Source organism: Pinus tabuliformis, chromosome 2_1, assembly GCF_031772625.1.
Source record: "Pinus tabuliformis cultivar Carrire ecotype Pingquan chromosome 2_1, CPIR1, whole genome shotgun sequence".
In the NCBI taxonomy this organism is placed as follows: Eukaryota; Viridiplantae; Streptophyta; class Pinopsida; order Pinales; family Pinaceae; genus Pinus; species Pinus tabuliformis.
In genome coordinates this window covers 451495279-451510595 of record NC_142299.1, presented here as the reverse complement: position 1 = coordinate 451510595, position 15317 = coordinate 451495279, and the positions used below count along the sequence as shown (strand labels likewise).

The 15317-nt window shown below is 36.8% G+C and overlaps 1 long non-coding RNA gene across 1 annotated transcript; it reads right to left on the bottom strand.

Annotated features, from left to right (window-relative positions):
- Window positions 1-305: 305 nt before the first annotated feature.
- Window positions 306-8851, bottom strand: LOC149200871 (uncharacterized). Its single transcript, XR_016253669.1, has 5 exons — window positions 8815-8851; window positions 8534-8591; window positions 955-1009; window positions 781-839; window positions 306-662 (listed from the first exon to the last, which is right to left on the bottom strand). It is a non-coding gene; the product is annotated as an uncharacterized LOC149200871 (long non-coding RNA).
- Window positions 8852-15317: the final 6466 nt, after the last annotated feature.

Genomic DNA, 15317 nt, shown 5'->3' with positions numbered 1-15317 from the left:
TATGTCTGTAATGAAACATATTAATAACCTGAGAGGCGCTCTATAAGCCCAGAACACTGTGATAGCGGTCACTTAACCTCCGTCTCAGGTATGAGAGGTTGTGTGAACAGAGGGTTTCAATGCCACAAACCCTTGTGAGTATTATCAAACCCTCGAGGGGTTAAGCCAGTTTATTAAAAGACAAACGGCCGTAGCTTAATAAATAAAAACCCCATAACAAATCTAAAGAGTGGAATCACATAAAACACAGACAAACGAATGCTCGATATAACCAAGATAAATGCAAATACGCTTTGTGCGTTCAAAGAAGCAACTCATTCCTATATATGTATATCCATGTCATGAAACAGAGAACCCCGCAGGGTATGGCTCTAGACAATTCGTAAGGTAACCAGAGATCCGAGGGTAATTCCTGGTCTCGGCAAATATGCATTACATCCGACAAAACTCATTGCGGGTAAATAACAACAGAAGAGTTAAATAACAGTCTTGACTTAAACCAAGTTCCGGCAAGGGTTGCCGTGAGTTTCCAAAGTAAGATTTACAAACTGAATGAGAAACAAAATACATATATATCAATATTGCATAACCAGATTAGGCACGGCTCCGGCACGAGGAGGCCTACCGCTTATCCTAACCCGGTTTGACCAAAGAGGGTAAACCTGAGACAACAGGTGAAAGTTGTCAGGAGGAAACCCCAGGTCGAAGGATCGAATCCGCATATAAATCCTTAAGATTTCAAATACACTGTGAATCTACAAACCTACGTAAGGGAAATACCTGGTATGTTCCGGATTCCTGGAATACCTATCGCGGAATGGAGACCAAGGAGCCGGTGCCTGCACAATCCAAAAACTTGAGGTTAGAATAATATAACCAGAACAATAACCTGTGACAACGATACTATCAAAGATAATGAGCCATGTGTAATAGCTGAGACTCGGCGGATATTACCTGGGTTGACTGAAATGAGCCGGCACTAAGAGCAGAAAGGATCCGTGGAGCAGAAGTGAGCACCACCAACTGAACAGGTGCAAATGAACCCGAGTCTTGCGGCCCGAGATTTTAATAAACCCACTAAACCCTGAATTCATTGTGAGCCCTTAGATCAGCTCGGAAGATCCTCACCGTTCGTTCGGATGGGAGTTGGCGCGCATCAACAGCGTTCCCTCCAAAGTTTCACATGGGTCGAGTACGATGCCAGCCACCTGGCCAGGGTAGATGAGCCATTAATGTTCCCTCACACCTGGCGCTTGGGTGGATGTATGGTACCATTGAACATGACAGACAAGCCATACAACGATAACATAATGCCGTGTATATAAATATCAAGGGAGTTATGAATTGTCAAAGAATTAACACACGTATATAACCCAGTTACATGTCGGTAATCAAGAATTAAATAATTACTTGGTATTATTAAGGTTGATATGCATGTATATAAAGGGTTAGCATTATAAGTAAATTTTCTTTTTATGGTATATTCCCATGGGGACGTGACAATATGGTATCAGAGCTAAAGGTTGCAGTACTGGCGCCTTTGGGAATTGGTAAGCGGAAAGGATATTGAAGTACGCCATTAACTCAGGTATGAGTTTAATCATTCGCATATTCATTTATGTCGTACACTACTTTTGGCGTGACAGGTGTGATTCATGTTTATAACTTCTTTGAGAAGTAGGTGATAAGTTGTTGCATAACTACGTTCATAACGTTAAATTCCTGATGAGGATAAAAGACAATGAAACTTTTGTCACACCGAAGAACAATATTGAGTACTCATTACACTTAAGAACAATATTGAACACTCAGTGAGGAAGTGACGATCAACTACCAACTTTTGATTTGCACATATGGCAATAACAACAATGCATATATTGAACTAGATTGAAATTACAATGAACGAAACTTAATAGGCCAATGCATGAATATAACCAGGGGGAACATCCTTGAATAGGATGAAAAATTGTTTTAAAAAGAACATTAGAAGAACCCCTTTAGATATTGAAAACATGCAATGAGTCAAGCAGCGAGACTTGATTTTCATAACTAACTTTTGATTCAGTCTTGTCATGGATGCATGAAGACGATTGGTAGTTGAGATTGGTTAGTGTTGTATGACTAACCCATAGAACTTATATGCATTAATTCAATTGGACTAAGATTGTTACAATTCGTAAACAAGTGAAGGTTGATTGATGTCACATGCATGGAATGTGTGTATGAAGATTTTTACTCTCTCTGTGCTATAGTCTAGTTGTTCATAAGAAGAGTTCTTAATTTTATTCACCATGAGAATGCATGATGAATAGTATATGCTTATGTCCTAATAGTTTTAATGATGATTACCCTCTAATTAAGTGAAATCCATTAGCATGGTATGTGTTTATCATTACTTGTTGAGAGATAAAAACCATTGGAACCTCGATGTAAGGATGGTTGAATTTATCTCTACTATGGGAATGATGGATTTCTTATGCATGTTGCATTCCAGTGTGAAGTAAATTGTAGAGGCATGTGCAGTGGGTAACATTTCTAGGACCTATTCATGGTATAATTACATGTGATAATTATACATAAATGGACTACCTGTGTTAATACAATTGTCAGTAAACTCTAACTACCTTCCCCAGCTATAGATGCTTCCAAAGGAAAAGGAAGCAAGGAGAAGGAAGAAGACCGTGCTGTAGGGACAGACGGAGATGGGAAAAGAAATCGCTAAGCCTGGTGATGACCAGATAGAGCAAGCTTGGGTATCAGAATCTTGCAGAAAACTCTAAGTCTGGAAATGACTAGATAGTGCTTGATGTGCATGTGAGTATTCCCTTGACCATGCTTAAGGAGTTGGAAAATGATAACTATAGTGTATTGATGTTAATGATTTTCGTAATGCTTCCTTGAAGTCATTGTTCTGAAATGGACACATAGTACTGTTATGATAGTTGTTGCGTCTAGCATCAAGTGGTAACTCTGGTGCGTGTGTGACACTTAGGAGATTATGCTTCTAATCGCATAAAGTAGAGCCATTGCTTTCGGTAAGGGTGGTTTAACTTGTTAGTTATGCATGTTGATCCAGGGATAAGATAAGTGTCTTGTCCACTTTCTTGAAGAACACATATGAATGTCTTATATGATTTCTTAGTAGAGAAAGTATTTGAATGCATGCAATAAAAGAATGGTTCTTTTATAGATTTTCTTGGTAAAGAAAATGGGATAAGGCATGCAGTTAAAGATTGACTGTTTATATGTTTTCTTATGATAACACCTGCAGTAAAAGAATTGGTTATTTTATATGCTTCTTAGTAAAAGAATTGGTAGTTCCTCCTAGTCGGACTACATGTGAGTCTTGTGAGAGAAATGTTTGTCTCTCGTTGTTTTTTTTGGGAATAAAATCCTTGCTAAATATAGCTAAAGTATCTTCTTGAGAAAAGAGGATGAGGCATGTAAATGTCCCGAGGACATAGCATGGAAGGTGGCCAAGTTTTCTTGAATTAAAATATGTATCTTTATTTGATAAAAGCTTCTTGGAAAATATATATATATATATATGCTAATTGCATTATGATTCTAGTTAGTCTCTAAGTTCTAGTGAAATGATTATGCATTACATGCATGATAAAAGATAACTAAGGATGTGCTTCTAGGCACATAGATATTTATCCCTAATTTCTTGAGGAAAGAGTATATTACCTATATACATAAATATAGTCTCATCCTAAGAGTATGCATACTTCATGTATGAAGATAAAGGATTTTAAGAGAGTTCTTGAAAATGGAAATAAAGGTTCTGTCCTTTAAAGACACATTAGAATAGTGTTCATACAAGAACCAAAATCCTTACTTGTTTCATGAAAAGAACTACGTGCATTAAAGTAAAGTAATTGTGTTAGGAGAACACATGTTGCATATTGGTAGCTATTTTGACTTTGGAATTATGAGACTGTGCGTACTTAGAGAAAGTGGTCATGATAGTTTCCTTGAAAATAATACTCTCTTGGAGAGATTGTCTTGATGGAAGAGCTGTGTTGATTGCTTGATTTGATGCATAAAGGATAAGTAAACCTTGTTTTTGTATCTTGGTTTTTATGCCGAAAGATAGACATCTTTAATAATTTCTTGAAAGGGAATCTTGAGAAATCCTCACATCGAAAGATAGAGAAATGAGGATTAAAATGACTTCCTTAAGAAAGAGGTATGTGGTTTGTCGTATGAAATGATGGTGGTCTTCTAGTGAAGGGAGTAAGTGTTGCATACATTAAAGAAGGGCTTATATGATAAGCAATAGTATGCACAAAGATTAGTCATCGTGACATAAGAGTTATGTTCTCGTATGTTAGAGAAATTATGTTTAATTACACTAACGATGCATGAATTATGATATTTGGAAATTTGCATGCATACAACGTGTATGATAGATATGTTCCATTGAACTAGATGTTGTGGACCAGGATGAGGGATAAGTGTAAATGCATGGTGTACATGCATGTTTATTTTGTTAATGATAATGATTATATGGTTCATTGTGTAAATTACTTTGAGAAAGAGTAATAAAAGAGAAATTTAACATGCCAGACACTCGCGGATACTTGGGTTGATGACAGTTACCTGCCTGGAGGGGTTGATGGTACTTGTCTGCCCGGATTGTAAAAGGCTTGAATGCCTTGGGTTGATGACAGTTACCTGCCTGGAGGGGTTGATGGTACTTGTCTGCCCGGATTGTAAAAGGCTTGAATGCCTTGGGTTGATGACAGTTACCTGCCTGGAGGGGTTGATGGTACTTGTCTGCCCGGATTGTAAAAGGCTTGAATGCCTTGGGTTGATGACAGTTACCTGCCTGGAAGGGTTGATGGTACTTGTCTGCCCGGATTGTAAAAGGCTTGAATGCCTTGGGTTGATGACAGTTACCTGCCTGGAGGGGTTGATGGTACTTGTCTGCCCGGATTGTAAAAGGCTTGAATGCCTTGGGTTGATGACAGTTACCTGCCTGGAGGGGTTGATGGTACTTGTCTGCCCGGATTGTAAAAGGCTTGAATGCCTTGGGTTGATGACAGTTACCTGCCTGGAGGGGTTGATGGTACTTGTCTGCCCGGATTGTGAAAGGCTTGAATGCCTTGGGTTGATGACAGTTACCTGCCTGGAGGGGTTGATGGTACTTGTCTGCCCGGATTGTGAGAGGCTGGAATGCCTTGGGTTGATGGCAGCTACCTGCCCGGAGGGGTTGATGGTATTTGTCTGCCCAGATTTACTCTCCCTGGAATTCTTGGGCTGGTTGGCCAGTGGACTTCCATGTTAGACCTGGTAAGGTCTCTATAAAGGAAACTATCTGGATGTGAAAATTACTCGGTTTGGTTGTGGAAACCAGTTCCCATGGATTGGGGAATTCTTTAGCCTCTTATGGTGCTCATAGCTAAAGAAATGAATGAATCAGCTATATGATATGTTGAAAATAAATTCTCTATATAGTTGTGTGAAATATGTTATGCACATTTAACAAGAAATGAGCTTAGTGCTCAATGAGGAGTAATTGGAAATTTTAATTCCTTTATTATATTATTAATGTTGTAAACCTCTTAGTGGGAGCTAAGACAGTTCTGGCTTGATGCAGAGATTGACTGTTTTGATGATTAGAGAGCTAGGTGCTCTTTTGGTACATCTAGAAGCACTTGCGAATGTCTTTAGTGAGAATTCGTTCAGTGTGCACGAGAGCAGTGATTCATCATTTGATGATTAGTGTTAGTGCTCTTTAAGTACTTGTAAAAACACTGTGATTTAGAAATCATCTAGCATTGCACACTTGATTGATAGTCAAACGTATTTCTTTGACTTAAAATATAGTGACTAATGTGATTGAGGTTGTTAGTCATATATTACAGGAATTACTTACCGTGGAAGAATGAACAGTTTCCAACCACTATTAAAATACTTACATGAAAGTACTCATGGTTTTCAAAATAGATGGTAAGTAATGGTAAGTTGACATAGAGAACTGTTTTATGAATGAATAAGAGCCAAGTGGTGGCGATTAGAAGTTGCATATTTTTGCAACTATTGATGCTTGTAACTAATGATATTTCGTATGACTATATCATTACTATTTTGTTTGTCGTCTTTTCTTGGAATGGAATCGTTGATTTCAAAGAGAAAGGATCACATTTTGTGTGGTTACACGATTATACAATGAGTAAAATCTCAAGTTCTCAATGAAAGATGAACACCGAGGACGGTGTTCCTGTTAAGGGGGGGAGTATGTAATATCCCTAAATAACTCGATGAAAACTATACGGTTGAGTAAGTGGTAATTCTTTAAAAAAAAAAAATTAAAAAAAAAAAATTACGAATTAGTTTAAAAACTAATTCTGGTTATTCATAAAACTAATTATGGGGAACATGCTGGCGAATTGTGTGTGGAACCAGTGATAACTGATTCTTGATTTTGGGAAATCGGATGAGATCGAAGGGTTCCAGTTTCGTCACGTGAGGATTGCCAGCCATGATGGCAGATATCAGTTACACCTTCTTTTAAAAACGGAAATTTAAATCCCCAACAGGGGGTCTGTTTGAAAAAGATGATATTAGGCAGCCAGCGAAAGAGAAGAAGGGGAAGAGAGAGAGCAGATAGAGAAAAGAGGTTAAGTCTGGTAGAGACCAGATAACCAGGTTAAGTCTGGTAGAGACCAGATAACCCAGCACAGCAGTGCATGAGTCTTGTTGAGGGCTGCAGGCCTGCAAAAAGGCTCGGGGGGAGAATCCAAGGTATCACTGGATCTCATGGTTGGGTGGATAAGAGCAAACCTACAAGTTGCAGGTGAAATTCTGGAGCATTGAAATTCATGTGTCTGACAGAACAGGTATGGGTTGTTACCAGATTAGCTTTCTATATTCTGTATACTGGTATATAAAAGAAAGTACAGTGAAGCTTCAGTTTTCTGAGTGATAGTTAACTACTTAGTTAATGGAAGTATTGCATACAGCTCTATGAGTCTATATTGCTGTCTGTTTAAACTCATCGATGGTGAACTAAATGTTATATCAATGCATGATAACTATGATACAAATGTATGTTAGCTGAATGAAAGCTGTAAACAGTACATAAGCTACAGACCGAGTTGATATCTGGAAGCTGTAAGATTACATACAATCTACAGATAGAGCCGATAAGAGAACGCTGTAGCAGTTAATGCATAAACCATAAGAATCGAAACACATTAGTTGTGAGTAAACCCAAGATATAACTGGCTGCATGAATTGCTTCATGACTATCTGTAGTCGTATGAGAAACCTTATAAAGTTCTTAACAGCATAACAGTAAACGCACAGCGATAATGCATGAACGGTTCGATGGGGAAAAACAACCATGCGCACTATAATTGTAGGAACGGAAAACAACATATATGTTAAATAACTGTGTAATCACGAAACCACAGAAGACATTGTGTGCCTCATGCTATACGGAGATCCGTTCTCAGAGGTAACTCATCGAACCCAGTACTTAGGGTCTCATTCTACAATATATGCAACCTCGGATAGATGAATATAAACATTTATGTCTGTAATGAAACATATTAATAACCTGAGAGGCGCTCTATAAGCCCAGAACACTGTGACAGCGGTCACTTAACCTCCGTCTCAGGTATGAGAGGTTGTGTGAACAGAGGGTTTCAATGCCACAAACCCTTGTGAGTATTATCAAACCCTCGAGGGGTTAAGCCAGTTTATTAAAAGACAAACGGCCGTAGCTTAATAAATAAAAACCCCATAACAAATCTGAAGAGTGGAATCACATAAAACACAGACAAACGAATGCTCGATATAACCAAGATAAATGAAAATACGCTTTGTGCGTTCAAAGAAGCAACTCATTCCTATATATGTATATCCATGTCATGAAACAGAGAACCCCGCAGGGTATGGCTCTAGACAATTCGTAAGGTAACCAGAGATCCGAGGGTAATTCCTGGTCTCGGCAAATATGCATTACATCCGACAAAACTCATTGCGGGTAAATAACAACAGAAGAGTTAAATAACAATCTTGACTTAAACCAAGTTCCGGCAAGGGTTGCCGTGAGTTTCCAAAGTAAGATTTACAAACTGAATGAGAAACAAAATACATATATATCAATATTGCATAACCAGAGTAGGCACGGCTCCGGCACGAGGAGGCCTACCGCTTATCCTAACCCGGTTTGACCAAAGAGGGTAAACCTGAGACAACAGGTGAAAGTTGTCAGGAGGAAACCCCAGGTCGAAGGATCGAATCCGCATATAAATCCCTAAGATTTCAAATACACTGTGAATCTACAAACCTACGTAAGGGAAATACCTGGTATGTTCCGAATTCCTGGAATACCTGTCGCGGAATGGACACCAAGGAACCGGTGCCTGCACAATCCAAAAACTTGAGGTTAGAATAATATAACCAGAACAATAACCTGTGACAACGATACTATCAAAGATAATGAGCCATGTGTAATAGCTGAGACTCGGCGGATATTACCTGGGTTGACTGAAATGAGCCGGCACTAAGAGCAGAAAGGATCCGTGGAGCAGAAGTGAGCACCACCAACTGAACAGGTGCAAATGAACCCGAGTCTTGCGGCCCGAGATTTTAATAAACTCACTAAACCCTGAATTCATTGTGAGCCCTTAGATCAGCTCGGAAGATCCTCACCGTTCGTTCGGATGGGAGTTGGCGCGCATCAACAACGTTCCCTCCAAAGTTTCACATGGGTCGAGTACGATGCCAGCCACCTGGCCAGGGTAGATGAGCCATTAATGTTCCCTCACACCTGGCGCTTGGGTGGATGTATGGTACCATTGAACATGACAGACAAGCCATACAACGATAACATAATGCCGTGTATATAAATATCAAGGGAGTTATGAATTGTCAAAGAATTAACACACGTATATAACCCAGTTACATGTCGGTAATCAAGAATTAAATAATTACTTGGTATTATTAAGGTTGATATGCATGTATATAAAGGGTTAGCATTATAAGTAAATTTTCTTTTTATGGTATATTCCCATGGGGACGTGACAACACATTTTTGAAGGAGAGGGGCATGTTAGATCCCTATAATACTAGTGATTCCCCCATTACTATTGTCATTGTATCCCTTATTGTTATTGTTGTGCCCCTATTGTCACCATATTGTTATTATTGTGCACCTATTGTCCCCATATTTTTATTATTGTGCCCCATAGAATCCCTCTATTGTTGTTTTTGTGCCTTTATACTATTATTGTTAGGTCGACTTGGTTATATTGTGACCCCTTAGACTCCTATATATAGAAAGGAGGTTTTGTCATTTGAATCATCCAATAATTTTTCATTTGTGTAATGCAAAGGAGGTTTCCCCTCGAAGAGGCTAAATTCTAAGGTGTTGATCTATCTTTTCTATCGCTTTGTGAGCTGGTTTCATAACATTATGTTTTATGTTTCTATATGTTGTCATGATTATGTTATACATGTATCACGCTGATTTGTTGATCTTGCAGCCTTACAATTAACAAGACTTTTAACCATGGATATTACCAACCATACCATACCATACCATGGGTCATCAATACCACATGCCCAAAATCCATTCACATTTCACAATCAAAATATTTTATAAATTTTTTTTTTTATTTAATTCTATTACAGTTTTGGGCCAAGAGACACTCTCCACCCCAATATGGAAGAGTTGTTGTAATGTCTAGTTATATTATATTATCTAAACATTTTGACCAGGTCAAATTACATAAAAATAAAAAATAAAATTATTAATTAAACCATTTTGACTCAGTAAAATTATATAAAAATAAAAATTAAACTAAAAAAATAAAATTAATAAATAAACCAACCTAGATCCATCTAAACTATGAATATATAAAGCTCTGACAGGGATCAAATCTATCAAGGTGCAAACCTTTCTTCAATTTTTGCACTCAGAAAAGAGGTTTTCACCTTTAGAGATTTGATTTGTAACATGTACATCCCTTCTAATACTACTCATATGGAGAAATTAAAACTTAATAAAATAAAACAATTTATTTATTCCTTATTTATCACTTTATTGCTTAATCAACCATAAATGTTTATAAATTGAATTCCACCATGATAAACATCAATAGGAGTCTAGTATTTACGTTATCTGTAAAGTTTCCAAAAATATGCAATTGATTAAATTTCCCTCATTAATTTTTAGGTTTTCATATGCCTCACACCTAACAAATATACACGTCTAATGTTTGTGCATATTTAATGGTTGGTATTCACATGTTTTACCTATAATGTGTATATGTTATAATTGTTTTGGCAACAAATATTAATCTAGCCCATACCAACACATCATGTCGATCTATAGATCATTGACATGCTGTGAGGAGTACCTACTATATTAATGATGATCCATCTCAATCTCGTTGCTAGGTTTGTTTGCCCTAATATGGGCCATATATCTCGAAGGAGTGAATCTAACGATGGAGGTTTCTCTGGGATGGTTGAGGCAACTGACTGCCTCCCTAGCCCCGACCGAAATTCCCCATTCTCATCAAAACTGCTCGGAGCTCTGCAACCTATCTCATATAGGGTTTTGATAATGCTTGAGAATTGTTCGCCATAGGTACAAAATTTTTCTCTCTAAGTTTTTCTAAGCCATGACCATCAACACCATAACTTGTTTAGTAGGTTTTTTTTTTTATATCCCTTGCTCACCATACATTGGTGATTGTACGCTCAGCACCCAACATCCATGACAGGTTGTTCACTAGAGTCTTGGTTGGTCATGCGACACAAGTACTCACAACAGAGTTCTTCGATTATCCTTATTGAAGATTTCAACGATTTTTACCAGTGTCCTTACCTATTCTCCTATGGGTTTTTCCTACGCCACTATACCAAGGCCAACTACCCTTGATAGGTGAGAACCAACACCAGTTCTTTGTTGTGTTTTGCGTTCTTCCTTATTACTAGGTTTAAAGCTAAGACTTCAATTAACTTGCACCTTTATTTATTTGTAGGTGAATGGTTACGGGTTCCAATTGTTGTTGGCTATCAAGGAATTTTCATAGCGATCACATTAGCTCCCCTGCTCTTTATTGTACCAAGTTATCCTACATGGCAATGTTAACTTACCCAAATTTTCTCCCTCATTGGCTTGTATAAAGCTCACGGCTAGGGTTTCATTGTTTGTTTTATGAATCCATCCAATTTACGAACAAAGTTTTGATTAGCCAGCCCTATGGTTTGATAGTGATATAGATTGTCCGGTTTGAGTTAGAAGTTAGGGTCTATCCCAATAATAAGATTGTCAAATGTGTTTCTATTATATCCAGTTCTATAAATTATGAGGCCTCATTTTCTGCTATAATTACCCAACAATATTTTATGTACAAAGATCTTTTTGTTACATTTTCCTTTTTGTTACATTTTCCTTGGGCAGTAATATGATCTAGGAGAAGATATCGTTCTCACTATTTATAGTGGTTTGATTTTTCTTAAAAAGGTTAACTATGCAGCAATAACCTGTAATGCATGAATGATAATTTCCTCTCTGCCAGATATGGCAAGGGAATATGAATTCTTGTATGAAACTATCTAAAAGTTCTGCTTTGTTGTTTCTTTTTCGTTGCATAGTTGTGATAAATTTTCTTCCCTTTTATGTCCTACAAGTTCTTGAAATAAGCTAGTTTCTCGACATCTTGACACTTAAGTTATTCTATTACAGGTTCCATTAGTTTTTAATATATTCTGTTAACAAATTAATGTAACTGTAAAAAGAACACTCATCATCTAATTACTAGGGTCCAGCTCTTCTGCATCAGAAGAGAAAGATGGTAGATTTTTCTATAGTAACTAAGATATTTCTCTTTGGGCGTTCAAGTGAATATACACATTTATTGTCTTGTTGGTAATTAATTTCCAACGATTTAATGAAGTTTATTTGTTTACTTTCTTGAATTGAAAGTTGCATGTTTTAAATGATTACAACTATTTGTAGTAGTGTATCAAATGGTTATATGTTGCATATTTCAAGACTTTTCTATGGTACTGTCTGCAGTTTCAGTTCATCTATTTGTATATCTTGATTGTTTACCCTTTTAAAAGTCTCGGGGTTGTTCCTAGCAGCCAGTGAACTGTCTAGCTTCATGAAGTAACTTGATTCCTTAATCAAAGTCATAATTTACAAAAACTTGGTCACCTAGTCACCACTCTAGGTTACCCAGTGCTTCAGCTATACATATTATTTTCCCTTTTGATGTTTAATTCTGGAAAATTACTTTTTCAATTGTTTCTTTGCCCTCTTATTACTTACTTCTATATGGTGACCACCTAACCTTGACTGTAATTCCAGACAAGACATTCTACATATATTTAATCATTTTCTTTTTCTATTACTATCTTAATCACATATTTCTCTTTTGAAAACATTATGTACAAATAATCAATCATTTGTCTGGAACATTTTTCCTAAAAACCATTCTTTCATCAGTTCTTTACTGAATGTTGACAAATAAAAAATTCCAAGAGAGTCTACCAAACCTTTTCCATATCCATAATTATTTAGTCAGAAACCTCCTCTTACATAGACATATAAAAATAAATAGTAGGGAAATTTCAATACTTATCTACATCCTGATAATCTATTCTGAAAAACTCATTCAGGAAGACCACTCCTCCCTATCAATGAGAATGACTATTACATCCATTTCCCCCCCTAGCTCTCCCAATTTCCAGAGATTTTGTTCGACTGAGAGTCCTTTTGGTAAATTAATTTGCGTCAGAGCTTCACTTAGCCTAGTAAGAACTTATAGTCTTCTATTCGACTTAGATCCTTCCACTTGTCCTAACCAGCTCAGGAATTCACTCTTAGGGCAACGTCATGCCTCCAATGAGTATCCTCCTCTAAACTCCTTTCAGCCAAAAAGACCAAGAGAAACATCCTTCTCTCCGAGATTTTCCTCTAAATCTATAAGTGGTAGGAGAATAACTGCCCTTCCCAACTGTCTGGAAATTGGGAAATCTTTTGGGTCTTCTTGTGAGTTTTCCTTTCCAGATTAAAACATTAATCATAAAAATAATAATAAACTTCTTTTAAGATTGTATCAAAATTTCATTAGGTTCTTAACCAACCTAAAAATTTACCAAATTCAAAGTAAAGTAATTAACAATAATTCTAAATGTTTTTTTTCAAATGCAACTTGTGGTGTTACATCTCCCCCCCTTTACGCGTAACACCATCCTCGGTGTTGACCCAGTCTTGAAGAAAACCAGGATAAGATTGTTCTACAAAGCTTTCATATTCCCAAGTAGCTTCCTCTGAGCTAAACTGCATCAACTGCACTTTAACTTGGGTGATAGTTCACCTCCATAGCATTATTTCTCTCAGAAACTCTTCATGTGGCTCGACCTATAACATCAATTATGTATGTCATTAATCGTGTGGTACTAGGTCAAGGAAAGAAATATATATATATATATATATATATATATATATATATATATATATATATATATATATATATATATATATATATATATTGTTAATACCCACTTTACTTGCACATCTTGCCAATTAATGATGTGTCTCGTGTCATATACATATTTTTTTAACAATGAGACATGAAATACATTATGGACTCATATGTGACTAGGTAATGCAAGTTGATAAGCTACTGGACCAATTCTTTCCAAAATTTTAAAGGGTCCACGGTAGCGAGGAGCTAACTTCGTACAACCCCCCATCTTAAGGAACTCCTTTTGGGCTTCACTCTCACATATACATGATCACCAACATGAAATTCTCTATATGTTCTTTTTTTATCAGCATAAGTTTTTTTTCTATCCCGAGCAACTTTTAAATTTTGTCGTAGCTTTCTCACTGTCTCCTCCATTTCTATCAATGTATCTGGCCATGATATTAGCTTATCCTCAGGATTGCTCCAGTTAGTTGGTCTTCTACACCTTTTTCCATACAGTAATCCAAATGGGCCCATCTTTAGAGATTCATGGTAGTTCTTGTTGTATGCAAATTCAACTAAGTGAAGGTACTCTTCCCGCTTAGTTGGTTGTTGCATTGCATACATCCTTAACATGTCTTCCAAGACTTGATTTACTCGTTCAATTTTCTCGTCAGTTTGTGTGTGATATGAAGTGCTAAACTAAATTTCAGTTCCCAAACCATAAAATAAGGCTTTCCAAAATGCAAAGATGAATTTAACATCTCTGTTGAATATCACTACTTTAGGAAGTCCATGTAATCTAAAATTTTATTTCATGAATATATCAACAATTTCTACAGTTTTATAAGTGGATTTGACAAGAATAAGATGAGTTGTTTCTTAACTTTTCCACCACCACCATGATGGAATTGTTTTGTTTCCTGAATCTAGGAAAACCTATTATAAAATCCAACGTAATTGTATCTCATTTCCACTCGGGAATAGGAAGTAGGTGAAGCAGTACAGCTAGATGCTAATGTTCTGCCTTAACCAGCTGACACTCTAAGCATTTAGCTAGGTATTCTATGATATATATTCTCATACCCAGCTAAAAATAGCCCTTTTTAATTGTAGAAAATAACTTTTGATAGCCCGGATGTGCCATATATGGACTCCTATGAAATTCATCTAACATATATTGCCTAATAGTTTTTTGATTTGGCATATAAATCCTCCCTGTAAAAGTTAGCAACTGGTCTTTGTTTATTCCATAATTAGTTTGTTCTCCAGAATCATGTATTTGCTTAGCTTACTCCCACAGGAATTCATATTCGGGGTCTTTCATAACAACTTCTATAATTTGATTTGAGAAATTAATTTCTATATGGTTGAATGATATTTCATATACGTGATGCAATTTCCTACTTAAGGCATCTGCCACCTAATTTTCCTTTCCTTTCAAATGTTTGATGTCGAAATCAAATTCGCCCAGGAAGGTAGTCCACCTTGCTTATTGTGCATTTAAATTGGGTTTCTTAAAGAAACTTGTTAAACTGCTATGGTCTATCATTAAGAGAAACATTTTTCCTAATGAATAATGCCACCACATTTTCAGGTTTATGCACCACTACTATCAACTCTAGATCATACATTGGATACCTCTGTTTATGATCCTTCAGCTTATGTGATTTCTAAGCTATCGCTTTTCCTTACTGCATCAGTACACCACCAACTCCCTCTTGACAAACATCCATGCATACAATAAATTCCTTCTCAAGGTCCGCTACCTTCAGTACAATGGTTGCGGTTAATAACTGCTTCAAGAGTTTAAAGTTGTGCTAACATTCAGTTGTCCACTGAAAGGCTCTTCCCTTTTTCTGCAAAGAG